Consider the following 27,674-nt stretch of genomic DNA (forward strand, 5'->3'; position numbering starts at 1 on the left):
CATATCTCTTTTAGCAGAGTAGGATTCATTTCTCTGTCTAGGGCCCAGAGAGGTCAAACAATTCACCTAAGATCGCACAGTAAAAATGGCACAACCAAGTAGGTACCAGAACCCAGATATGCCTAGGCCCAGCCCAGTGTTCTTCCTTCTAGAACAGTAAGGACAGTATGGTTCTCCCAAAATCACATTCTATAGTGCACCAAAAATAGTTCCCTTTGCTGCAAAAGAAGAAACAAAACAGAACATATTTACCAGTGGTTTAAGGTGGTGGGAAGATGCATTGGTCCCAGAGCTCTGGGCAGAGAGAAGGTTTCACAAACTCTTCTAACAAATGCCAACTCCTGCAATGACAAACAAAACATCTGGTATGAATCAGGCACCCTGTGGTCTCTCCACAAGGGGAGGCGGCCAGCCAAAACACCAATTGGCAGGCATCCTGGTTAGGCCTAAGCCCCCATACTCCTCTTCTAGCCCCACTATCTTCCCCAACTAGAACAACAATCTTTAGTTCACCAGCTGAAATGGTCCCCATTAGAATCAGATGGGCCTTTCTTGGGCAGAAAGAAGCTTTAGAGATCATCTATAACAGGGATCCCAAACTGAAAGCCCAGTGGGCTACACCTAACCTATAGTAGTATTACATTGATCTGAAGGATGGGCTTAGAAAATTTAAGCCAAAACTTAAACATCAGAGAGGTGACATAAAACCCAGACTTATGAGTTCTCTTAGGGGGAAAAAAAAAAAACAGTCAACATGGTCCACATATACATCTAAAAACGATCGGGTGTGCTAAGTGATAGCTGCCCTTCATAAGCAGGCTTGGCTATTCCAATATGCCACAGTCCCTACCACTCCCTAACGCCTCACCATGGAGAGAGCTGTGATCATCATTGCCCTTATATTACTGGGTTTCTTGGTCTTCTTGTGTGTGTGTGTGATACAGAAATATTTCCCTCAACTTAACAGAAGTAGGAACATAAAAGAAAAAGGGGACAGGGTTCTAAGAGAAAAAAAAAAATGGTATAGCACATACAGCAACTTAAGTTAGTAACCCCATTCTTGCAGACATTTGCAATCCCTGAACAAGCACAACACTTTCATATTATAAAAGCCTAAGCAGGAAACTGACTTGCCTACTCCCACAGAAGCAGAGCTAATTCTAGAACCTAGGTCTCTTGATTGCCAATCCAGAACTCTTTGACTATGTCCCACTGCATAGTTATCTTTTTTTTTTTTAATTTTTAAAATGTTTTATTTTATATTTTAGAGAGAGAGAAAGAGAATCAGAGTGCAAGCAGGGGAAGGGCAGAGAGACAGACACAGAATCTGAAGCAGGCTTGGAGCCTGGAGCCCAAGCTGTCAGCACAGAGCTGGACACGGGGCTTGAACTCACGAGCAGTAAGATCATGACCTGAGCCAAAGTTGGACACTTAACCGACTGAGCCATCCAGGAGCCCCAAGCCGCATAGTTATCTTACATATATTTTTAATGTTTATTTATTTATTGGGGGGGCAAGCAAGGGAGGGGCAGAGAGAGGGGGAGCAAGGGAAACCCTAACAGGTTCCACACTGTCAGTGCAGAGCTGAATGCAGGGCTCCATCTCATGAGCTGTGAGATCATGACCTGAGCCAAAATCAAGAGTCAGATGCTTAACTGACTGAGCCACCCAGGCGCCCCTGCCTTATATTATAAAACAAAAAATACTTTAAATACACACACACACACATACACATGTGTGTACATGTGGGTCTTTTAAAGCCAATATTAAATTCAAGGAGATACAGTTGAATTATCCAACTCACTCTACTGAAAGGCCTGTCATACTCTCCTTTGACAAATGAAGGTAAGTTCCATCAGGTGCCCTAAGGGTTCACTTCCTAATATGACATTTTCAGTAACATTGCTCCTTTAATTACAAAAAAAAAAAAAAAAAGAATTCTCATAAACACAATGCATCTACTACCTCAAAAGTGCTCAGTTAATGTCCCAAGCTGTCTGAAATACTCTATATGCTAGAAAAATGTCCCTTAAAATGCATTTTGAATACAAGGCTATCAATTAGCTTATATATAGTTACTAGACTGTAATAGACGAACAATGTTCAACTATAAGATCTTGGTAAGAATTATTTATATCATCCCTCAAAGAATGTATGGATTCGTTGATCACGCGACAGATTATTTACGAACCCTATTACACACCGGGCAGTGTGCAAGGTGATGAAAAGGCAAAGACGAACCAGACCCAGTCCTCGCCCTTAAGTTGCTCTGTCAAGGTAAACTATCTGACACTCAAGAAGAGTTCTAACACAATGGGTAAACCTGAAGATCGGGGTGGGCACAGGCGTTCTGGGAGCACTGAGCTGGGTTTCCTGGTGCAGCCAAGGTGAACGGACACTTCCTGTCATGGGCAGACACTCAGGAAATCCTAAAGCAGGGAAGGGAGGGGAACAGGCAGCGGGGGAGAAAAGAGGGGAAGGTAGGAATCACAGGCCATGGGACAAGAGGAGCAAGAGCAAGGAGTGAACAGCCCCTCCAACTTGGTCTTGTCCAGATCTCCTGTTATCTTGCTGGTCTTAAAAACTCCTGCCACCTGACCCAACAACTGCTGAGATGTCATGTGTACTCTTGGATGTTTGTCTCGCCAAGCACCCATTTCAAGAATGCCACCAAATCAGCCCTATTCCCTGACAATGCCCACCTAGGACTCCCTCAGGGTAACCAATGCTGTCCCAGAGTCAGCAGGGCCGAAAACATGGTGGCAGAAATACCGACAGTACTTCCATCGTGTCTCTGAGAAGACAGCTGATAGTTTTTTTTTCCCTGTGCCAGTCACAAACCATCCCGCCTCTACCTCAGGGCCTGGATTTCTATGGCCAGAATCTACTACACAGTCAAGCCTCAAGCAGGAAGTTTTGTTAAGAAAATGTCCCAGAATATCTGCTCATCAAAATCTCCAGATGCAGTTCTCCTGTTCTTCATGGATAAGAAAGAGATGAGTCACCAGCCCCAATCTAGGCTGAAGCAAAGCCAGGGGGTAGCACCCCAAAAGACACATTTTGGAAAGGGACATAAAGAGGAGTGAAGACCAAACATGTGCCCATGGTTAGGGCTCAGGGTTCAAGGCCAGTATGGGCAAGCAAGGAGGCAAAAGTCACCTCAGGAGTGGGAAGAGCTTCCCTGGATCTGTAACTGGTGGGAAGGTTCCCAAATCTGGCTGAAAATTAGAATCACCAGGAAAAAAAAAAAAAAATACTGGGCCGCAGACCTATTAAATCAGAATCTCTGATTTGGAGGCCCAGGCTTTGTTCAGGTGACTCTGACACCCAGACTCCTACTCATTTGGAAAAAAGTATCTTTCACTCAGAAGCTCCAGAACAATCTCAGCGAGGTCATTAATTCAGCATCCTCTGGGCAGGATGCAAGGACTCAGGCTTTGGGGGAGTTGTATACTCTCAGTACGTTTACCTACTCCCTACATCACATTATGTGAAACAACACTTAACTCCTTTTATTCTTTTTTTTATGTTTATTTATTTTGAGAGAGAGAGAGAGAGAGAGAGAGAGAATGCAAGCAGGGAAGTGGGAGAGAGACAGAGAGAGAGGGAGAAAGAATCCCAAGCAAGGTCTACGTTGTCAGTGAAGAGCCCCACGCAGGGTTCCATCTCATGACCCTAAGATCATGACCTGAGCTGAAATCAAGAGTTGGGTGCTCAACCGACTGAGTCACCCAGGCACACCTTAACTCCTTTTACTCTATTAAATAAACATAGAGGGGCACCCAGATGGCTCAGTCAGTTGAGCAGTTGAGCATCCAACTCTTGATTTCAGCGTAGATCACAATCTCACATTTTTTGAGATCGAGCCCCACATGGAGCTCTGCACTGACAACGCGGAGCCTACTTGGGATTCTCTCTCTTTGCCCTTCGCCACTGCTTGTGTACACGCTCTCTCTCTCTCAAAATAAACAAACTTAAAAAATGTTTAAAAAATAAAAACATAGAATGCCAGCAGCCAGTGAAGGGGGCCCCCTCTGCCTCAGTCCCTGTATACCATGACCTAATGCCAGTGCCTCCAGATAAACTCAGTGGAGTTGTCCAGCCTCAGCATATCTGAGCCCTCACACCTATGTAGGCTCACCCTGCCAGGGCACAGGGTCTGGAAACATCCAGTCATCACGGTGGTCTTCAAGGAATGGCTCCAAGGCACAAAGTACTCTGCCTCGAGTCCTTACTGCCCACCAAACAGCAGAATGCTGAAGATGACTGCAATGCCTAGAAACCTGCCAAGCCAGCTGAGCATTTCTCTTTCCAGATTCCCACTTTGTGGTTAAGTAACGGCCTGAGGCATCTCAAGAATGGCAAAGTAAATGCTGTGTGCCACAAAGATGACAGATGGGAGTAAGCTAGTTCCATGAATGGGCCAGCCTAGAAAGATCTCTTTCTTGACATCACCAGATGCTACCAGGTGACCTTCACAGCCCAGCACCAGAGAAACCCACAGCTGACCAACATCAGCCCTCCTGATTGCAAGGCCCAGCAGCAACCCATAGTATCCCTCACCAGAACAAGGAAACTCTTACACATCCCCTTCAACCTAAGGGTCCCTCCCCCCCACCTTGAGCCATATTGAAAATTAGGAAGAACAAAAGGTGGGACAGGAAGTCTAGGAAAAGCTCAAGATACTAATCTGTCCCTTCTGCAGTCTTTAATTTTTAGGCAATCCATTGTTTCCCTGCAGTATTATTATGTCCTTGCCTAAAACAAGACATTTCTCTGACCCATCCTTCCAAAAGAAATCACACAAGTTGCCTTTGAACCATCACCTCTCTCATTTACATCCTCCTCTCTACTTTATCCCAAGAATATAGAATAATGCTAGATGTTGTGAAAGTCACGTTAGCCACTTTCATTCCTACCAAACACCTGGACCATCCAAACAGTTCTGGTCCCCCAGAACACCATGTACCTCTCCTTCATAGTACTAAGCACTGATTTGCGCTTACCTCTTCTGTTGTTTACCCTTTAAGGAGTCTTTTAGCTTGTTTGCCTGGCTAATCACTGTATGCCAATATAACGCCTTCAAACCCTCCATGTTCCTTCATGATATACCTCAAATTTCATATCTCTCAGCTGAAGGATAATCAAGCCAACCCATCTCTTAACTACTCAGGCCTGCCACTAGCCTCTGAAATCTAGGCACCCACTAATTAGCCCACTAATTTAGTGGACTCAGAAGAACTCTGCTCAGAAAGCTAGTCTAGAATTGGAAAAATCCCCAACTGGCCTTGAGGCTGACCAACTCGGGAAGGAAACAAATCAGAACAATTATCTTTATTTCTTTTGTGCAGTGTTTTTTTTAATCATTTTATTCAAGATGATTTTCTAATATATGCAAAATGAACCCCTTTACTGGCCCAGAAAGCGTTTCCCTATTTCCCAGAACAAATCCCCGCTGGCACAGTAAACAGTGCCACATCCAGCACCACTGAAGCTTCCAAAATGCTCAGTGCCAAGGTACCTCAACCAAGTCTTGTCCCTGGTCCCACTGCCCAGTTGTCCTCCCTCCACACCCACTGGCAGAGGAAAGTGGGTTTGGGACACTTTATAAAGCCCTCCCACCTACTCCAGTTTCAGTAGGAAGCAGAATGAAGGTTTCCAAGTTCTGTGAACAACACAAAGCTCATAAAATAGAATAAAATTAGTTGAAAAATAGCAAAATAATTTTTAGCTCCCCCTTAAAAAAAAAAAAAGCACGCCTACTTTAAATGAATCATTTAAGTATGAGTGATTTCATACTTTCTTCCACTGGGATATGTTTTTCTTCCTCAGGAAGGTTCCCTCCCTCCTCCCCTCCTGAGACAGGATACCCTCCACAAAATACCTGTTCTGATTTGCCCCACTGTCCTCCTCCCACCCCCCTGCCACCCAAGGAAACCTTGACAAAGCCCAGAGTACTCCTGCAGATGGCCAGGGACTCCCTCCCTCTAGGGTCTTTGCAATTGCTGTTCTCTCTGCCTGCAAGGCTCTTTCCCTGGCTCTTGCCGTGGCTGGGGTATTCTCACCATTGGGAACTCAGATCCAATATCACCTCTTGACTCAGGCCAGCCCAGACTGCCTAACCTTAGTCCTACCAGCAAAAGCTACTTTTTTGGTAGGACTATCACAATCTGTAATTACCTCATTTATCCATGCTCCCCTCCAGGGGGCAGGAATCTTGCCTGACTTGTTCACTGCTGTAACCCCAGCACAAAGCAAGTGCTCAATAAATCACTGCTAAGTGGGTGAACAAGGAGGTGGAGGCAGGCCATTGGAAACAGGACTGAGAGCTCTCCAAACATGTCCTATGACATGACTTCATCATGGCATGGCTTCTGGAATGGTCTCCTGGCTTCCCTTGCCTTGATTCTTCTCAATCTTGTTGATAGTTGGGTACTAGGTCCACCACCCTATATCCCACTCCCTACCCCAACTGCTCAGACTTGGGTATTCCCCTGGAGACTCAATTCCCAACTTTGGCTTCTCCTACTCTGCTTCTATTCAGCCATCCCGAGCTTTAAAGTTTCAGACATCCATAAGGGTAGCTGACCTTCAGGACTCTGACCCAAGCACACTCTTCCAGCTGTGTTTCCAATACCCCAGCTCCCCATTTCCTGCTCCATCACTACCAATCAGCTCACAGCTCAAGTGTGCAGACCTACAACTCCTAAAGTCTCAACCTTTGCTCAGGCATCTCCTGTCTCAGTACCTGTTAACTTCCTCTCATTTCTCAAAGCTCCCCACATTGGACCTGGTGCCCTTTCCCTCTACCCTACAGTCATGATATTTACCCTAATATCCTGAAATTCTTTCTTCTGTTTCTCTCATCTGACTATTCCTTGATGGTTAGGGTCCAGTCTAACTCATCCCTGTTGGTCCTGAACCTAGCACACAAGAGGTACTCAGTAAAAGCATACTAAATTGGGGTGCCTGGGTGGCTCAGCCAGCTAATCACTGACTCTTGGTTTAGGATCAGGTCATGATCTCATGGTTCGTGAGATTGAGTCCTGTGTCAGGCTCTGTGCTGACAGCATGGAGCCTGCTTGGGATTCTCTCTCTCCCCCTGCTCTCTCTGACCCTCTTCTGCTCTCTTTCTCTCTCTCAAAATAAATAAACTTTTTTTAAAAAGCATACTAAGGGGCGCCTGGGTGGCGCAGTCGGTTAAGCGTCCGACTTCAGCCAGGTCACGATCTCGCGGTCCGTGAGTTCGAGCTCCGTGTCGGGCTCTGGGCTGATGGCTCAGAGCCTGGAGCCTGTTTCCGATTCTGTGTCTCCCTCTCTCTCTGCCCCTCCCCCATTCATGCTCTGTCTCTCTCTGTCCCAAAAAAAATAAATAAACGTTGAAAAAAAAATTTTTTTTTAAATAAAAAGCATACTAAATTGAATTGTTCTATTTTCTCTTTGACAGTTTTCATTTCCACAGTGATTCCCTAAAGAACCTTAACACTCAGCACAAGTAACAGAAGACATTCTGTTGGTAGCATGTTAATTAAAACCAAGTGAAAATAGCTGGGGTGGCAGTTTTATCATCATATTATAAAAACAAACACCTGAATGGTGAGAGGCACAAAGATATGGTACCAAGAGTAGTGGTTCTGGGTTCAAGTAAAGACTTGGCCACTCACTAGCTGTATATTAGTGGGCACATCACTTTTGCCCTCTGGCCCCAAGTCTCATTCTCTATAAAATGAAAGGGCTTGTCAGACACAAAAGACCAGTATATAGAGTAGTATGATTCCATTTGCATGAAATGTCCAGAAGAAGAAATCCATAAAAACAGAAAGTAGATACGTGGTTGTCAGGGACTAAGGGAAGGACGGAAGGAGTGAGTGCTAATGGATATAGGTTTCTTCTCGGGGTGATGAAAACGTTCTGGATTAGGTAGTGGAAATAGTTGTACAACACTGTGGATACACTAAAAAACACTGAATACTTTAAAAGGGTTAAAGTAGTGAATTCTGTGTTACATGAATTTTATGTGAATAAAAAAAAAAATGAAAGTGCGAGACTAGAACAGAGGCTGAAAACTGAAGGCTCAGAAGGCCACACCTGGCCTATCGCATGTACTTTAGACCCAAAGAGTTTTTGATATATCTGCACAATTTAAAAGCCAAAGACTGGGGCACCTGGGTGGCGCAGTCGGTTAAGCGTCCGACTTCAGCCAGGTCACGATCTCGCGGTCCCGGAGTTCGAGCCCCGCGTCGGGCTCTGGGCTGATAGCTCAGAGCCTGGAGCCTGTTTCCGATTCTGTGTCTCCCTCTCTCTCTGCCCCTCCCCCGTTCATGCTCTGTCTCTCTCTGTCCCAAAAATAAATAAACGTTCAAAAAAAAAATTAAAAAAAAAAAAGCCAAAGACTTTGTCTGTAGAGGTGGTTACACAAATCTGCACTTGATAAAACTGCACAGAACACACGCACATGCATGTGTACACACAAATGAGCACGTACATAAACTGAATTGGCAAACCCCCTGTAAGGACCGTAGATTGCAACAGTGCCCATTTCCTGGTCTTGATGCTGAGCTGTAATTATGTAAGGTGCTACCACCAATGGAAGCAGGGAGAAGGACATACAGGGCCTACAGCCTTTTTCACTTCCTGTGAATCTAGAACTACAGTAGACCCTTGAACAACACGGGTTAGGGGTGCCTACCTGCCACTCAGTCAAAACTCCCCGTATAACTTTTCACTCCCTAAAACTGAACTACCAAGAGCCTCTTGTTGACCAGAAGCCTTACCAATAGCATAACCAGTTAACACATATTTTATATATATTATATACTGTATTCTTTTCTTTTTTAGAGAAACAGAAAGAACATGCATGCAAGTTGAGGAGAGGGGCAGAGAGAGAGAATCCCACAACCCAAGATCATGACCTGAGCCAAAAAATCAAGAGTTGGACACTCAATCGACTGAGATACAGAGGCGCCCCTGTATGCTATATTCTTACAATAAAGCTAGAGAAAGGAAAATGTCAATAAAATCATTATGGAAGAAAAAAATACATTTATAGTGCTGTAAATAATCTGGGCATAAGTGAACCTGTGCAGTTCAAATCTGTGTTGTTCAAGATTTAACTGTCGTTCTAAATTAAAAGGAAGAAAGCCAAGATTTTACCTTTGCACTCCTTAAAATAACAAGATCTGGTAACACTGGGCCTCAAGGACAACAGCTGGATGGAGCTGGGTAGTAGCTACCCCCCCTTAGAGGGGCATGGCTCTCAGACTGGTCTCCCTAAAGACCAAGCACAAGTGTCACTGCCATTTACCATGCTTGGACTGCTTCTTCTCTTAGAGAAATATTTCTCTATCAACAGTAAGAAAATGACGGACCAAGAGGGTCTTATATTTCCAGATAAAAAGGGAGACTGCAAGATCTGTGAAAGTGAAGAACATTCCTAAGATTGGAGTTGACATCTCCTACCCTTCATGGCTTGTTACCTGCCGGACTTCGGAGGCATTTGAGGCTTGGACCCCTGGACTGTAACTCTTTAGGACCAGATTTCTTGCACTAAGTCAGCAAATAAATTTCAAAACCACACCACTGGGGAAAAAAACACAGCTTAAGTATACACAGTATCCCATTCTTCCCTAAATATTTTTACTCTTTTCATCTTACCTTTCCTGAGAACACAGGACTCCGCTCTCAGCCACCAAAAGGAAAGGTCCCACCCCTTATGCATGATCACATCCAGATAAATAAGCAGTCCTTTTTTCCATTGAAACTGCAGTTCTATTCAGTAGGGGAGGGAAAGAGCCCTCAGGGCACACATTCCCCCACCTTTCCCATCACACCACCACCCCACCCCCAGAGAACGTGCTTGGAATGCAAGTGTCCCTGACGAGGGGGCAGGGCAAAGCCACAGAACCCAGGTAAATTGCCCAGTGAATGCTTTGAGTGCAGTTGTTTCCAATCAGGTTACACAGAAGAATCACCTGGGACCCTAGACTGAGGACTTATAATACCCCCTCCTCAGGTGACACGAAGACTGCCCAGTATTGATTCATCCCGTGGCCTTTGCAAACCACGAATTTAGAAATCCCTTGCTACTCTGGGCAGCCGGGCAGGACATGCCTCTCCAGTACACAGATGCTAGAGCTGGGCTGTCCTGTAAGGCAGTCACTAGCCACTCCTGGCCACCGAGCCCTTGAAATGTAGCTAGTATGACGAAATGTTCTCTGAAGGTAGCACACATACTGGATTTTGAAGACTTGGTGTGGAAAAAAAAGAATGTAAAATATCTATTCATATTTTATACTGATTAAATACTGAAGTATTTTAGATATACTAAGTTAAAGAAAATGTTTAAAATTAATTTCACTCATTTCTCTTTACCTTTTCACTGTGGCTACTAGAAAATCTTAACACGTACAGTCATGGTCAACATTCTAGCATGGGGATTAAAGCCATAATGGAAAAAATGAGGACTTGAGTCAAGCCTGGTCTCCACCTACCAAATGCATGATCCTAAGCAAGCTATTAATCTCTCTGACACTGTTTCCTCCCCTGTGCATGGCATCATAACATACAGCACACTGGGCTGAGTATAAATGAAAAAGGCACGGCATCTTCCAACAGCTGGTACTCCACACCTGCGCACTTTCCTCCCTTCTCCCAACTTCCTTAACCCTAAAACCTGAACCCAAGATCTCCTGGCATCAAACTTACTAACCGCAATGCCCACTTCTCCACAGTGGCTGCAGGTGGCATAGTGGTTCTCCATCCAGAGGGTACAAAGGAATCACCCCATCCCCCAGAGACTCTGATTGTCCACTTGGTATATTCATTACTTACGAGAACCTTGGAGCATCCTGATGCCCGTGGTCTAGGAGTCCCCCAGAAACACTTACATGGCTGAGAAGTGTGACCAACACCATGAGGGCTGCCTTGAGATTTCTGAGGCCACCGTCAGTGAGTGGGGCCAGCCCGAACAAGGCAGGTGTGGCCCAAGGAGAGGCCAGGGGCTGACCAAGGCCTTTCACCTGCAGAGGGCTGCTTTCCTGACATCTTTTAAAGCTAGGTGGGAAACAACCATCTGCCCTGGACATTGTTTCAAACACCAGAAGGCAGCTGACACTCCCTGTCCTCACACAAGGCCCCTTAAGAGGATCAAAAATTACAGGTAATTTTAAGGTGCCCAAAAGCTTGGCAATTGGGCTTAAAACAAAACAAAACAAAAAACTATGCCACTAACAACAGGGTAGGAACCAGGGCAGGTCCCCTTTCCGCCCTTGCCTAGTACCCAAAAGCACCGATGCTTGCCTGAACTTTCTCAATGCTCAGGCCAAAGATTTGGGTTCTTCTGCAGAAGCATCTCTCCTGCCCTCCAAGGAGCCCAGAAATGGGCCAGGACTCCCTCCATGCACAGACCTGCACATTCCAGCAGCCTGCTTATTCCAGGGCCGTCAGCTGCTGGAAGAAGTCCTCTTACTGAATGTGAATGCTGGGCGGGCAGAGCACACGCAACGGACCCCTGGAGGCACACTGGCAGAAGAAAGAACTCTGTCTATCTAAACCAGGCACCGCTCCTTCCCTTGGTTTAAAAACCCTCTCTGTGCTAAGTCACCTCCATCTCAAACCAGTACAAAAGAACAATTTCTTGGAGAACAAAAATTTAAATATTCTTCCCCAATAGGAGTTCCATCAGTAAGACAGCCAGTAAACTCAACCTTGTCCTTTTTCTCATGGCAAATTAATTATGGAAAAAATACAACATAAATGAATTGCTGCATTTCCCCCCACTACTGAACTGCCTCGTATTTTTTCTGCCAATGGGTACAAAGTGATTAGGCACTGAATCTGAGAACTCTGATATATTTATATTTAGTGCAGGAAAATTATCTAGAGTTTGTTCAGAGGGTAGGAATACCACCTGCACGCTGACTCTGGCACACCAGTCACAAACCCCACCACGGGGGCATTTCCTCCAGATCACCCACCCTCTAGAGTCTGCTTCTCATGTCCTTCTGCCCCTCGGCCAGCCTGCCTCCCAGATAGAACACACCAGATGAACATCAATACAACTGGGTCACCACGCAGTACAGTCTCCACTTGGTAGCCATGTAAGCAAACAAGCCAGTCTAAACAGAATAAAAATTTAAAATGTTATTGGATCTTTGCTGAACACCAACAAGAGAGAATAATGCATGGGGAGCTATCTTTAAAAGTCCTCCTCCTTCTCTACTGCTTGTATCCTTTAGACACACAGTAACCATTCTTCTAAGTTGGCTCCTCTCCTTCTCACTCTTCTCAACCCCCAGCCCATAGACACTACTTCCTCCCTCTCCTTTCCCTTCTCTGGCATTTCTTCTTCTGTCACATGAGCATTGGGTCTTCTCAGATACAAACACAGCCCCTCCTTACACACACACACACACACACACACACACACACTGACCACCCCTAGCACCTGGTCCTCCAACTTTGCTTCTATTTGTTGCCCTAATTCCATATTAAAAAGGCCCAGAAGCTGAATTAACCAGGAAAAATTCTCCTAAGAAGGTGGGGTAACAAGCTGAGTAACAGACAATAGAATTCTGTTTAGCAGAGAGAAGAGAAAGCCCCTGGACATTCACAGTGGCCTGTGGCAAGGGACAGTGAGTGCTAAGCTGATGCCCAGTGGTGCTATGTCACCAGCTTCAGAAAAGATACTCTTTATACCCAGGTTAGACCTCTGCTGGATACAGAGCGCCAGCACAGCCATTCATAAGCCACACTGGCTCAGCTTCCAAACGCTGGGTTTATCCACCACTCCATTAATGGGGATAAAGGAGTATACGGAGAGGGGTATTTCCCAGATCTCTGTCGACAGCAGAAACTCATCCTGGTGCATGGAGAAGTTACACTGATCTGAATGTGTGGAACTGTGGGCTGAGCGCCCCGAAGGTCTTCCGAGATTGGCTCTGCTTCCGCGGATGGCTTTGTTCCTTCATTCGCCCTGCACTGAGGCGGTGAGGAGAAACAGGGAGAGAGTATGATGAGGATGGCCCAGCCTCTACTTTCAAGGAAGGAAGCAGAGAGGACAAGCCATACAAGGTAAAAACTGATAAGAGTGGTGTCTGGCTGACACAGGGACAACCGCGTGGCACAAATGAAAAAATGCTAACCTAAGTTCTGGTTCTGTTTTGGATTAGCTGTGTGGCCTTGGGCAAGTTCCTACACCTCTCTGAGCCTACTTCCATTCCTGCAAAATGAGAAGGCTGGCCATAGGTGATCAGAGTTCCTTTCCAGCAGTAACATTCTAGGTATCTATGATTTTAAGGATACCTGCTGTGGAGGGTCATGAACAAACAGGTGGGGAAGAGAAAGGCAGACAAGAAGAGGAGTGCGGAGTACAAACTATTCCAAAATCTCATTAGGATCACTGACCATCACTATGAAAATGCTCTCTGTACTTTCTAAAGCTGCAGTTGTCAAGCATGGTCGGCAGCCACAGATCAGTCTATGGGCTCATTAAGCCGAACAGAGCGATGTGCACGCTGTACTTGGCGCAGGCCATTTGCTTAAGGGCAGTGCCTTCCTCCCACATTGGGGAAACCTTCCTTATCCTAATGAAGGCCCGAGTTCATCCGCTCTGGTTGGCAGATGAGCAGACAGGCTCAGAAGAGGCTGAATGACTCCCTGAGCCACACAGCTTGGAGGGGCAAAACCAGGGAAGAAGCCCAGATTGTCTGACTCCTGATTCCCCGCCCACCATTAAATGCCAATTAGATAACTGTGTGGGATCCCCGCAAGGCTTGGACACTTAGAAACCCCACGCAGATGCACCTAACTGGTCCAAGAGGATGGGGGAAGATTCTGCAAAGGGGAGCCAACAGCAGCGTTTCCTTCCCCCACCACCTTGACAGCAGGTCGATTGCCAGCTGTAGGGGGGTGGTATCCACCTGCTATCTTATTACACATACACATTTCCATATTTAAGCAATGCAGGAGTTGGCTGGTACTCTGGAACTGAGGTTCTCTAGCTCCTGGGGTCCAGTGGAAACCACATACAAAGGTCCTACCACTCTGTAAACAAGTGCCCAAGGGCAAGCCATTTAACATCTCAATGCCTCAGTTTCCTTGTCTGTAGAATAGGGAAAACAAGAGTACCTACCCTCATAGGGTTAGGAGGAGGATTAAAAGAGGTAATACATGTTTAAGTGCTTACAACACAATGTTAGTTATTATTATAATTTTTCTAGGGAGGAGTCCAAAGTTTTCATCAGATTCTCAAAGGGGTCTATGACCCAAAAAAATAAGAACCCCTGTTCCACACAGTCTCCTTGGAATGGAACTGAGGTCACCCTGTGGGAAGAGAGGTACCTTCCCCAGCTTCCTCATCCTTCCAGGAGAGAGGGATTTGATGCTTTCTGTGCCCTCTCTCTTGGAGGAAAGAAAAATGTTAAGAACGCTGACGAATGGCACCAAAGGCACAAACTCATCATTTCTGTGGCTGGGCAATGCGTCCGCACACCCCTTAAGGCCCCACTCGAAAGGTGGGAAATTAGGAGTGACCAAATCCGAACTCCAGTTTCAGACCTGGGATAAGCCCCCTGCGACCTGGCCTGCCAGGGTGCAAGGACGGCAGCCATGGCACCCTGCCCACTGCCTCCATCGCCAGGGTCTGGCCACCTTCCCCACACCTCCTCCTGAGGACCTGTGAACACAGGGCCCACGAGCAGGTGATGTGTTGGGATGTGAAGAACACCTGAAGCTGAGGTCCTGGTCTGGAAAGAGCCGACTAAAGAGGAAAGGGATCAAAGAGAAAGGGTACGGGGCACCTGGGTGGCTCAGTTGGTTAAGCATCTGACTTCGGGCTCAGGTCAGTATCTCATGGCTTGTGAGTTTGAGCCCCATGTTGGACTCTGTACTGACAGCTCAGAGCCTGGAGCCTGCTTTGGAATCTGTGACTCCCTCTCTCTCTCTCTCTCTCTCTGCCCTTCCCCCGCTCATGCTGTCTCTCTCAAAAAATAAATAAATGTTAATTTTTTTTTTTTTAAAGAGAAAGGGTATGGAAAGTGTAAGAGATAGGAAGCAACTTAAATCCTGGCTTTGTGGCTCTTTGGCCTCATGACCTTGGACAAATTACTCAACCTCTCAGAGCCTGTTTCCCCATCAATAAAATGGGGGCTATTTAACAGTCTTTGCTTCGCAGAGAAGTTGTGAATATCAAACAAGATCTGTATAGACATTTAACACAGTATCTGGCACTCCATGTGTGCTCACTCGGCTGATGCCAATTACCACTGCCATGATGAGGATAATGAGGAGGTAGACAAAGCTTAGCATAGTCACGAAGCCTTACTGTATCATTATTGGTTTGGGGCTGTTTAGATGTTGTTGCATTAAAAATAAAATCAAGGCAAATTTATGGGAAGAGATATCAGTACTAGAGGGAATACAGGGTCCTGGGCCCCAAACACAGAAGAGTTCTAACTGCAGAACCCCAACTGTGGGTCCTTGGCTCAAAAAGTTTCACACAGGCAGCAATAAAGGTGGAGAACATAGATGTGCCTAACAGTAGGGCCAACTCAAACATCACACCTTCAACCCCAGCTGGAACAGCATCAACTCCATAAAGTAACCCAGGCAACAATTAGAGGCAGTCTATCTTTGATGGATCAACTAGAGGGGAATTACTACTTAATAACCACAGTGTTGGGTTAGATGAAATATTTCAAAGCAGGGACATTTATAAGAAAAATAAGCATAAAAGAAAAAATAAAAGACAGGCATCTTTGATGGTTAAAAAGACTGGGGCCTACAGTTCCCAAGGCAGTACTGGTGCTCAGTGTCCCTGGGGTCCACTCTGTCATCCCTCCTGTATTCTCCACCTTGTTACCTCATTGGCAGACTAGGAATGAGTTTGAAAGCAACCATGCTTTTCTTTTTCTCCAAATAATTTTCTCCAATACAGATGAATACGTGTTCATCACAGGGGCACCTGATTAATACAAGGTCATCATAGGAGCTACCTGGGCAGCTCAGTTAGTTAAACATCCGACTCTTGATATCAGCTCAGGTCATGATCTCACAGCCATAAGATTCTCTCTCTCTCCCTCTCCCTCTCCCTCTCCCTCTCTCTCTCTCTCTCTCTGCCCTTCCCCTGCTCGCTCACTCTCTGTCTCTCTCTCTCTCAAAAATAAATAAATAAATTTAAAAAACACATGTTCATCATAGAAAGCTGGGAAAACAAAGGAAGTTCTCAAAGAAAACACAATAATCCAACTACCAATGTTAACATGTTGATTTCTTGCTGCCAGTTTCTCTTTTTACGGCAAGTCATTTTTATTTAAAGAATGATTATACACAGCTTTCCTAAGATGGCAAGTATCTCTAAAGAATCAATAAAAGCAGTAGTAAGAATCAAGGGAACTTTAGACCTGGTTGACAAAAGGGAGACAATCATGCATGTGTGTGTATGCGTGCACACACACACAGGTCTCGCTTCTCAGAGGCCTCTTAAACCCATAATACAGGATTGGTCACTATGGCCATAACTGAACTAAAAACTTAAACTTATCAAAACTGGATCCTTAAACTGGATCCTTAAGGATCCAAAACTGGATCCTTAAACTGGATCAAAAAGGAAGTTCACCCACTAAAACAATGCTCTGTAAGTATCAAAAAGTCTAGCATTTCAAACAAGCATTTTTAAAAACACATTTTTTAAAAACCCAAAACCTATGATGTGTTCCTTGGCATGAATCTGGGTTGGTTCCTGGTGGGGTTCCAGGATAGAATTTCAAAAGATACTGTAATTATTCCTCATGTCACTGATACCATTCTATCAGACTCAAATAAATCAAAATCATAATGAAAAATAAAAATAAAACTGAACCTCTCTGGCAACACACTCAGTGCTTAGAAAACATTAACTTTTACCAGCATCTTTTACAGTTGCCTCTTAAAATCATTTTTAATACTGCTTACGCAAGAGTAATGGGGGGGGGGGGTTGTTGACTAGTTTCAACAAACTCTACCTTCAAGGTTGCCCTCACCTATTTAATGGAGTTCCAGACAAGGGCATCAGTTCAGTAGGAAAGAACTTTCCAATGAGATGAGCCACCCAACACTGAAAGGGGTGGCCTCTTGAAAGAGTGCCCCCCCCCCACCGCTGGAGGTGTGCAAGGACAGCTGTACAATGTAGTTTCTAAGGTCCCTTTAATTTTAACATTCCGAGTCTTCATTTCTCACAGTGGAAGTCCTGCCATGTTGCCTCCCCTCATTCTTCATGAATGAGCAAGTCTGTAAAATCCCTGCTGTAAGACCAGCGAAGTCTTCCCCAGAATTCAGAAGGGCCATAAATAGTGGCAAAGGGCAGAAGGTAGGAGCCACTCACAAGCCAAGAGAAAATAGGTAAGGTCAGGGGCACCTGGGTGACTCGGTTGAGCGTCTGGCTCTTGATTTCATCTCAGGTCATGATCTCATGATTTGTGAGATTGAGCCCTGCTTGGGAATTTCTCTTTCTTTCTCTTTCTCTCTCTCTAAAAAAAAAAAAAAAAAAAAAAAAAAAAACACATAAAAAAAAAAACAACAACAAAAAACAGGCAAGGCGATTGGAACAACCTCTAGAATTGGACAGAGAATTCAGAGGTGTCTGTGGGTGGCTCTAGGAGCAAAGTAAAACTCTTGAGTCTCAGAGTAGGGTCTACATGCCTTACCCAGAGATGACTATAGCAGCTTTTCTGAAAAAGGTGACACTTTTTAAGACTTCATACAAATTCCTCAGGGTCCCCAGAACACAGGCATCTCTACCACAGTCTTGCAAACTTTCAATATCACCAGTCAAATGCAGACAGAAGCCTCCCTTTGACGGCTATCCCAGAATGGAGAGCTCAAGGAAGGTACCTTCTAGGACTCCCAAGACACCCAAGTCTGGCAAACAGTGGCCCTCACCATTAACTAGGATAGTGGCTTTTCTCCATACTTGACTTTTATGGAAAAGCAAAGGAAAACAAAAGAAGTTGATATTTGGTCTAAAAAAGCAACATCCAGGAGATGCCCTAATTCAGTTCAGATTCCAACAGGCTCTTAGTTTTGGTTGGTCCATGGAGCTAGTAACAATGCATGGCCCAATTCAAACCTAGAACATAGAATTTTGGAGAGATTTCAAAAGTCTTATTGGTAAGATGACAAAAAGCCAGAAGATGTGAATGTCACTCCACATAAGGAACCTTTGTCCCTCTAGGATAAGGCATGATACTCATGACTTTTAGAGAGGACAGGATTTTTCTTCCTCCAGAGATAATAGGGGATAGTGCACAGGGAGGGAGAAGAGAGCTAAACGCTCATCTTATATGGTGAGGAGTCAACAGATAATGCCCCAAAGCAGCAAAACATGCAAGTTATTGAGAAATGTGAAAGTAAATACTAGATGAATCCATTAAGAATTGTAAGTGACTGCCACTGGGGAATGGGGGTAGAGGTGAGGAGGCAGGAAATCATGGTCCTGTAAGACTGATTCTTAAAACTATATGGGTGTGTAACTTTGATAACAACTACAAATTAAAAAAAATTTTTTTTCAACGTTTATTTATTTTTGGGACAGAGAGAGACAGAGCATGAACGGGGGAGGGGCAGAGAGAGAGGGAGACACAGAATCGGAAACAGGCTCCAGGCTCCGAGCCGTCAGCCCAGAGCCTGACGCAGGGCTCGAACTCACGGACCGCGAGATCGGCAACTACAAATTTTAAAAGGAAGGAGGGGGGAGGGGCTAGGGTACCTTGGATGCATCTATTTCCCAACTTAAGTTTTCATTTAAAAAAATAATACATTAGGGTTGGGGAGGGAAAAATACTACTTTAGGTAAATAATATTATTTCCAGATGTTTTAATAATTTTGTCCTGATTAAAGTCATACTGTTCATTGAAAAAAAGAAAAAGTTAGAAAATAACACCCCTCCAAAACAGGGAGAAAAAGGAAAAATCCTAATCACCATCCAGAGGTAACCACTGGATGACTTGGAGGTAGTTTCTTTTTATATATGTGCATATGTATATACATAGATCAATAAAAACAGAATTTTCTTTCTTTGGATTCATCCAACGATCATAAGGGGAGAAGGAATCTTTTCAAAGGTATTAAATTGGGCCTTAGCTTCTTACTTATCAATAAAGATTTCTTTCTGTAAGGATAGGCAGATCAGGTTGTCATATTTTAACTACATGACACATTTACAAAGAAAAAACAAATCCTTTTTTGCTAGTGGTTGGGATTTCCTCAGAATTCTTAGACCTAAGACTGCAGCACTGGGGCAGAGGCCTTCCTTACTGCAAATTGGTTTCACCTCAAATTGTGCTGTTTTCTCTTTGTGTCTTCTTTCTTCCTGTGCAAGTCTCTTTGCTTTTCTGTCTTCCTGCCCACTGGTCCCTAGCTTCCCTCCCCACTCCACCCCTGTCTCCTGTTTTAGTCCCCTCTCTAACACCTGTACCTTCTTCCTGCTGCCTTTGCTCAACCTGAAGCACTATGGAACTGAACTCATCTTCTAGCTATTTTTTGCATTTGCAGAATAGATTGGTCTTTAAGTTTAAAACAGGAACACAAAGTGTTCCATTTAGCCATTTTCTAAAGACCATTTTGAAGATTTAAAAAAAAATTTTTTTTAATGTTTATTTATTTTTGAGAGAGAGAGAGAGAGAGAGAGAGAGAGAGCAGGGGAGGAGCAGAGAGAGGGAGACACAGAATCGGAAGCAGGCTCCAGGCTCTGAGCTAAGCTGTCAGCACAGAGCCCAACGCAGGGCTCGAACTCCTGGAGTGTGAGATTACGACCTGAGCTGAAGTTGACGCTTAACCAATGAAGCCACCCAGGCACCCCTCCCCTCCCTTTTTTTAAACAAAGGCAGCCGTGAGCCCCAGTGCCTAGGACCTGACCGGGAAACCCTCAGAAAGAAAAAGAGCTCAGACCCCTGCCTGGAAAAGCCAGTGCAGATCTGTAAGACTCCTTGTGTGGGCAAGGGAGTTTCTCAGGGAGAAACTTGTGGTTTCTCAGGGAGACCAGGTAGAAGGACTAACGTCAAAGTCAACTCACACTGTATCTGGGTCACTTGCAGGTGGAAGGGGCACGTACCCAGTCCCGCTTCACCTGGGGGTGGGAGGGTAAGTAGTAGCTCCAGAAGGCAAGCCTGAAACTATCAGGGTATCCAGCTAAAGAACCACCTACTCCTCTCTCCATCCTTCTGAGAGGGACCTGCCTCTTTTTCTCAGCTTCCAAAATGAGTCTTTTTTCTCCCCATGAAAGCTTCTTTTAAAATCAGGTCACCCCCATCCTACACATAGAAGATTTTTTTTATAATCCAGATGCTTTTTTTATAATCCAGATGCTTTTTTTTTTTTATAATTCAGACATATCTTAAAAGAGATTTTTGGGTTCTGTTTACTCTTTGAAATGTAAGCTCTCTCTCCCCTGGCCCTAACAGATCTGTGCATTTCATATGGCTGCCCTTTACAGCTCCAAGTATCTGAGAAAAAAATATTGACCAGGACAGACCCAGGCACAATCCTAGGTCTGCAACAAGAGGCCTCCCACATAGAGAATGTGGATCTGTTCTGGTAATCCAGCCAGCAGCGAATCCACCTGCAGCCTTATCACCCAGCCCTCACTTCTCATTTTAGCCCTATGCTCTTAATGCACTTCTTCCCGTTAGATGCTTCCCAGACACGAGCATGCAGGGCGCTGTATCTCCTGCACGTCCCAGAGCCCACGTCTAAAAAGGAATAAGGTCTGTTTGACAGGCTTGTATCTCCAGGAATGAATACTCCAGGAATGCATACTGGTTCTTAATGACCTCTGCATTCTTCTCAGTAACTGTTCCCAAGCCATCTCCTTATGAAGATACATGAAAACTTACGGGGGGAAAAAAATGACAGCACAAATAAAGCAGTTTTGCTTTCCCCAAGTATTTCCTTAAGAAAGTCAGGCACTAGCTTCAGTTCTGAGAAATAAACCGGTAAATTCCCATACAGTAAGTTTGCTACAAATGATGTAGGCAACGGGGTTGGGTGGGGGGATTGGTGGAGGGGTGAATAGAAGGGATGGACCGGTTCTCATCAAAGAGCAGCAAGATGAGACGTGTTTTTACACAGTGGCAAATGTTCCTTTTGGACTTGCTTCAAACCTGTGTGTGGGCTGATTCTCTGAAATAAACAAAATTCTCTTGTATAACAGAGGTTAGGGGTGACTAAGAGAGTGAGGATTCTGACGGAAAAGAAGTCACCCACAAATCCCCACCTCTGACTAAATAAGATCAGTTCTACCCGCACTGGGTCTGGAGTCGGCAAAGCCAGACAAGGGATGTGGTACCATATCCAAGTGTCCGTGTAACCCCAGATGGATGCATACGTGCTCCAGTTTAAGTTCAAAGACAACCTGAACAGCTTTGAGAGCACGGACATGCCCTGTTCCACCCAGCAAAGAGATGGAATGCCAATCCTGGCTTCAGTCAGCAATCATACGCCACCACGGGAGGCGTGATGTCCTGAACAACAGTTGGCCAAACACGTGTGAGGGAGGTGCAGCTGCTGGGCTTTCATGTTTACCAGGAAGAAAGAGTGTTGATTTTGCAGATTTCTGATCATGTTTTTACAGCCAGTGTTATTCCCAACCCGTTTTAAAATGCAATCTGAACAACACCCCTTTCCTCATGAGTCTCCTTGAACTTAAGTGGTTCCATTGGCCCCGGAAGCCCTTTGGTCTCTACTGGCCACACCTGAGTTTGGCCAAGCAGCGGGGTAAAGGGAAGTAGGACCTCCGCAATGGCAGCACGGGCAGGAGAAGAGTATTAGATTCAGAGGCAGGCCACCTGGGCTTACAACCATGGTCCCAAGCAGCTGCAAGATCTCTGTGGGCCATCTAGGACCATCTGGGGAGGACTCTTGTCACTCCAATGGTCTTTGGGTCTGTGGTTGTACTATACGGATTTCATGCTCTTACTTTAAATTTAGTTGCCCAAACGCAAGAAACCACGAAAATTAAAAAGGAATAGAATGAACTGAGAAGTTACTTTAGACCGAGCAGAATGGGCAAAGCACTCAGCAATCTTGCCGCAGGGACCTGGCATGCCACCATAGAAATGATCCGGCTAGAAAGAGCCATTTACAAAATGCTGAGGGTTTGCCCAGGCCCTTTTGAAAACTGGGTTTTTGGGTTGTTTCCTGAATTTTTTCCCCACAATCCTGAACATTGACTATTATGTAGAAAAAAGAAAAAGAAACATTTAAAGGGACAAAATAGATCCTTGGGAGACACAGGAAAAATGCTGTTTGAAGTAAGGGCCTTTTCTTTCTTTCTCATACACACACACTCAACTAGCCTTAGGAGTAATCTGCTGCCACAGCTGATACCCAGCTAACTCTGTTGTAGCCAGAAGCTTCTGCCAACCACTGAGGCAGTGGAATAGTTATCTGACCAGGTCCCTTCCTGATGCTGGTCCATTTTTGGTGAAAACCTCAAACTTCAGTTAGGGCCCAGACTTGCCTGGAGCTCCCTCCTTGGAAGTACTATCTGACAGTAATCCTCAAGGGCCTGTACTAAAAAGAAAACACACACACACACACACACACACACACACACACACACACACACACACGACTCTCCATGTAAAACACTGGATGTCAAGCCAGTTCTAGACCCTTATTGCCATGGTCTTGAGATCTGTGCAGGCATCAAGCAGTGGCCAGCCCAGAAACATCATAGTGAACCTACCTATCCCGCCACTGATTAGATATCTATAGGCCCAGTGCCATCTAGACACAACTTCCATGATGCTTACAACAAAAACACAGAGATAAAAATCAGCCCAGTGAAAGCTAGTCAGACAGCCATATAAAGCAAAAGAAGTTAAAAACTCATTATCAGTCATAAGAAGTTGAGAGAATGGATCAAGTGTTGGCCACAAAGGTCACCCAGACTTTGCACTAGACCTTGGGGTAGGCATAGTTTAAATGGAATATGATAGGGGCGCCTGGGTGGCGCAGTTGGTTGGGCGTCCGACTTCAGCCAGGTCACGATCTCGCGGTCCGCGAGTTTGAGCCCCGCGTCGGGCTCTGGGCTGATGGCTCAGAGCCTGGAGCCTGTTTCCGATTCTGTGTCTCCCTCTCTCTCTGCCCCTCCCCCGTTCATGCTCTGTCTCTCTCTGTCCCAAAAATAAATAAACGTTGAAAAAAAAAAATTAAAAAAAAAAATTAAAAAAATAAATGGAATATGATAGAAGGTAAAAGATCTCTTTAGTGGCCAAAACAGAAATCCCGAGGCTTTCTTCTCCTCAAAGAACCAATGGCCGGGTCATCTGTTGGCCAAGAAAGCCAACATTAAACAAACCACCCCCCAGCCCCACAGCTTTGTCTTAGGTATGGAAATATAGACTCGAAGGAAAACAGACATCCAAGCAGGGGCTCCTGGGTGACTGGAGTAAAAGTGCCCACCACATGTTGGCAGACTGAAAAGCAAGTCAAATTCTCTTTAATTGTTTCCCTAAGTCTAGGTCTCAGATCCCTAAAAATCTCTCCAGACCTGAGAAATCAGTCTTTGAGGGTGTAGCCAGGGAATCTGTGTTTTAAACAAGCTACTCAATATGCAAAAGTGTGAGAACTGCTGCTAGCCTGTTCCAGCCTGCCTTCTTCTGAAATGGGGGTAATTAAGGGAAAAGTTGGGTATCTCAATTAGGAAAGAGATTTAAGCAGAAACCACACATGTCACGGAGACAGAGAGTAAAGTGTTAAAGCAATTAGTGGGAAATCTCTTAGGGTAAGAGAGAGAGAACATAAAGATGAGCCACCCAGCCCCATAGGGAGATTCTCCCTCTACCACAACCTTGAACGATCACAAGAAAGATGATTTCTTTACAGGAACCAAAGAGGGCTTCAGTTTGGGTGGATCTGAGCCAAGATCCATTGGTGAGAGTTCACCAATGTGGATGGGACTAAGTTTGGCCCAAAGCAACCTGCAAGAGATACCCTCTGTCCCTGAGTAGTGGAGACTTCCAAAAGCCATCCTAAGTCCTAAGGGATCCAAAGAAACAGAGAGGATGCTCCCACCCAATTCCAGACATCATAGACACTGACCTAGGGTCACCAGTGCCCACTCAGCTCTATGTGGCTGCAACATGGCCTGCACAGACCACCACACGCACTATCCCCCAACGGTCCTTGGGTTTCAGCTATCACTCTCTAGGCCTGAGGCAGTGGCAGGGCCGAGGGGCTCCAGATCTAAGTGGTATCTGTCAGTGGTTCTCAAAGTGTGGCCACCAACCCAACAGTATTAGCATCACACAGGAAAGATTTAAAAATACAAATCCTCTGGCCCCACTCTAGCACTACTGGATCAGAAAATCTGGAGGAGCTGCCCAACAATGTGTGGCTTAATGAGCCCTCCAGGCGATTCTGATACAGCTGAAGTTTGAGAAGTGGCATGCTATTAATAATGTGAACCATAACAGTAAATCAACAAAAGCGGCATCCCTTCACATAGGCCTACAAAACATTTTTAAACATTATCTCATGGATACCCTCTTCTAGTCCTAAGGTCCTATAATTCAATTGAATCTCACACCAACGCTGAGGAAATAAAGCCGCATTATCATGCCATTTTACAGGTAAAGAGATTGAGGCTCAGAGAAATGAAGTGACTGACACGTTGCCCCCATCTAGAGCTCGCTCACTGACTAACCACAGAAGAGTGACAGAGACCTAACTCTAAGTAATTAAAAGTTACCAGTCTACCTCAAATTCTTTCCCCATGGCCCACAGGGAGACTGCAGGCAGCAGGAATGAAACTGGCATTCTTTCTTTCTATCTGGCCCACTCTTACTCACCTCAAGTGACTATTTCTAAGACCATCCTCCATTAATGCTGGATTGGAACTGAAAAAGCAATTTTAAAACCACTGTGAGACAGATTCACTTAGTCTCAATGCTGACCTGACAGAGACAACAATCCTCAACGGGTAAGTGGGCCATGCTCCAAAAGTTCATTTATAAGTTGGAGGGCTGGGACTCAGATCGCATTTTCCCCATGGACACAACATGGAGATGGTGGTTGGATCCCCAGGTCAAGCCACAAAACTTCATCTGCAAGAGGGAGAGGCAGAAGGGTACAGGTAGGTTTGGCAGTGGCCCAAATGGTTCAGATCCCAACTTTCCCATCATTAACCAACATGAGACAAAACCCAAGTCGCTTAGCCATTCTGAGCCTCAGTTTCTTCACCAGGAAATCGTAATACTCACCTTGCAAGGTTGCTGAAGAAATTAAACGACATTGTACATACGGTGCTTGCCACACAGTAAACATTAAAAAATATAAACTATAACCATTTGTTGAACTCCTAAAGTAGGAGTCATACTATATTTTTGCCCCAAAAACTATGAAGTTAAAAAAAAAACAGCAAACACATAAAATTACAAAAGGATTGAGGGCAGGAGAATTGACTGCCTCCTAAAAGACCAAGGGAAAGGAAGGAGGGTGGCTGGTCACTCATAATTCTCCCTTCTCGTCTGCCTCCAGGTCTTAGCTCAATTGTGACTTCTTTGGAAACCTTCCTTGGCCTCCCAGACCAGGTCAAATTTCTCCAGTGCATGCTCCAAAGGCCCCAAGTACGTCTTCACAACCTTACAAGCATTATAATTTTATCCTTAATCACTTAATGTCTATCTTCCCCACAACCCCATAAGCTCCAAGGAATCAAGGCCTAGGTCTGCTTATGCTCACAAAAGTGTCTTGCCCTGCACCTGGAACACAGTAGGTCCTCAAATATTTAGAGAATGAATCCTACCAGGGCAGCTGGGCAATGATGGGTAAAGGAAACAGGAGGTTATGTGCAGCTGGCTGTATGCACGAGTTGGTGGTCTAAGACTCAGGGTTACCTGGAGAAGCATGCAACTTTTTCTCTCGCCCCAATAAAATCAATCTGTCTCTGCCATATCACTCGGCCAGTAAAGGGAGGATTATTAAACCACAGGCGTCCCCTTCCAATGGGTGCATGTCCCCCAGGGCCTCAGTCTGCCCACGGGGCAAGTCCCGCACGAAGATGGTGCAGGAATGCAGGCAGGTTTGGGATTTACTGCAGTTCTCCCTACCTCAGACTCCATTAAAGAGGAGGGAAGGAAGACCCCACACTCACCCCAGCCTCAACTCTGAAGCAAGCCATGGAAAATGCTGTTAGCTGCAACGTAATGACTGTCTATATGTACCAGGGAACAGTCTGGGGTGATCCGCAAAACCTAACGAGGTGGAGGTATGGTTCCCATCCTAGAGATGAGGAAACAGAATCAGGGAAGTTAGCAGCACGCTCACAATCATATAGCTAATAAGCAGCAAAGCCAGAATTGGAGCCCAAATTAGATCGCAGAGTGTTTGCTCTTAGCCATATTCAGCTACCTATCCCCATGCTGACGCGGTGTAATTTTCTCCAGACCGTGAAGGACATACAGGCCTCGGTGAGCCAACGTAATGGTATAAATGCAGAAAGCAGACAATTCTACTCTGGGTTCTTCTACTACCATGTGGCCCAGAGTAAATCATTTTACCTCCCTGGATCCCAGGAGGCTTCCTTCCCAGTAATGTAAAAGAGGGGACTAGATGCCCGTTACTAGAGGAGACCCAGTGCATTGGGCACATACAAACGCCTGCCAGTCAAAACGCATCACATCTTCCAGGCCTTCACCCAGGACCCCACCGTGAGGCTGCTCAGCCCTCCCTCACCCAAAGAGGAGGTTAGCCAGAGCCAGAGACCTTGCGCTTTCTGGTAGGGAAGAAAGGAAGGGCAGAGGTGGCCACTGACTTTTCTACTAGGCTCCCTGAAACTGGCTTGGAATGAAGCAAGGATAAGAAATAAGGGAAAAGACCCTGTGTACCATATGTTTAATTAAACACAAACCTCCCATCTATAGCAGGAAAAGGAAAAAATATCCTTTGCTGTGGAAGCAGGTGTTTGTCCCAAGTTTCCCTCGGGCTCCTGCTCACCAGCAGTCTATGCTGCACCAGCTCCCTCTGGTACGTGTTCAATATATAAGCCAAGGCCAACTGAAGGATCAGCCTTCAGAGGCCAAGGCCATCCATCCAAGCAATGATCTCTCCCTCGTGTCAGCCCCTGCACTGCTGTACAGAGTGATCTGGGATTTACAGTCTCTCTTCCAAGCCTTACAAGGTCAAAAATGTTCAAGTGGTGTAATTCCTAGGCTGAAAAGGCTGTGGAACAGCACAGACGTGATGGCCAATACAAACGACACTTCAGAAGCCAAAACACAATAGCCGAAAAGCAGAGTCAGCAACGGGCACAGCGGGAGCCGACGAGCCTGGGGCTGGCCAGCAGCCCCTGTAAAAGTCACCACCTCCTGCTGGTCTCTGCCAAGGGTGAGCACCGTCACCCCCAGCACCAAAATAGGAGTCACAAATAGTGGACATCCATTTTCAGGAAGGTTGCCGACCCCTGAGCCATCACACTGTTTGCAAAAGCCATACAGACTTTTACACAAACAGCAAGGCATGGGGAAATGACCAGAGCCATTTTGTAAAATGTTCATCAAAATAAAGCCTGAGCAGGGCACTTGGCTGGCTCAGTCGGAAGAGCATGCAACTCCTGATCTCGGGGTCATAAGTTCTCCACGTTGGCTGTGGAGATAACTAAAAAAATAAATATACTTTAAAATAAATAAATAAAGCC

The 27,674-nt window shown here is 45.3% G+C and overlaps 1 protein-coding gene across 47 annotated transcripts in view; it reads right to left on the minus strand.

Annotated features, from left to right (window-relative positions):
- Nucleotides 1-27,674, minus strand: part of SORBS1 (sorbin and SH3 domain containing 1) — a 231,573-nt gene that overhangs the window by 165,395 nt on the left and 38,504 nt on the right. For 46 of the 47 annotated variants that reach the window (XM_043597077.1, XM_043597066.1, XM_043597030.1 and 43 more), the window contains exon 2: nucleotides 253-341. The gene's annotated coding sequence lies outside the window, so the exon portion shown is untranslated. Of the gene's footprint in view, nucleotides 1-252; nucleotides 342-24,933; nucleotides 25,079-27,674 lie in introns of those variants that run through there. The other variant, XM_043597063.1, reaches the window with a different exon arrangement.

The sequence above is a fragment of the Prionailurus bengalensis genome, chromosome D2 (genome assembly GCF_016509475.1).
Source record: "Prionailurus bengalensis isolate Pbe53 chromosome D2, Fcat_Pben_1.1_paternal_pri, whole genome shotgun sequence".
NCBI classification, from domain to species: Eukaryota; Metazoa; Chordata; class Mammalia; order Carnivora; family Felidae; genus Prionailurus; species Prionailurus bengalensis.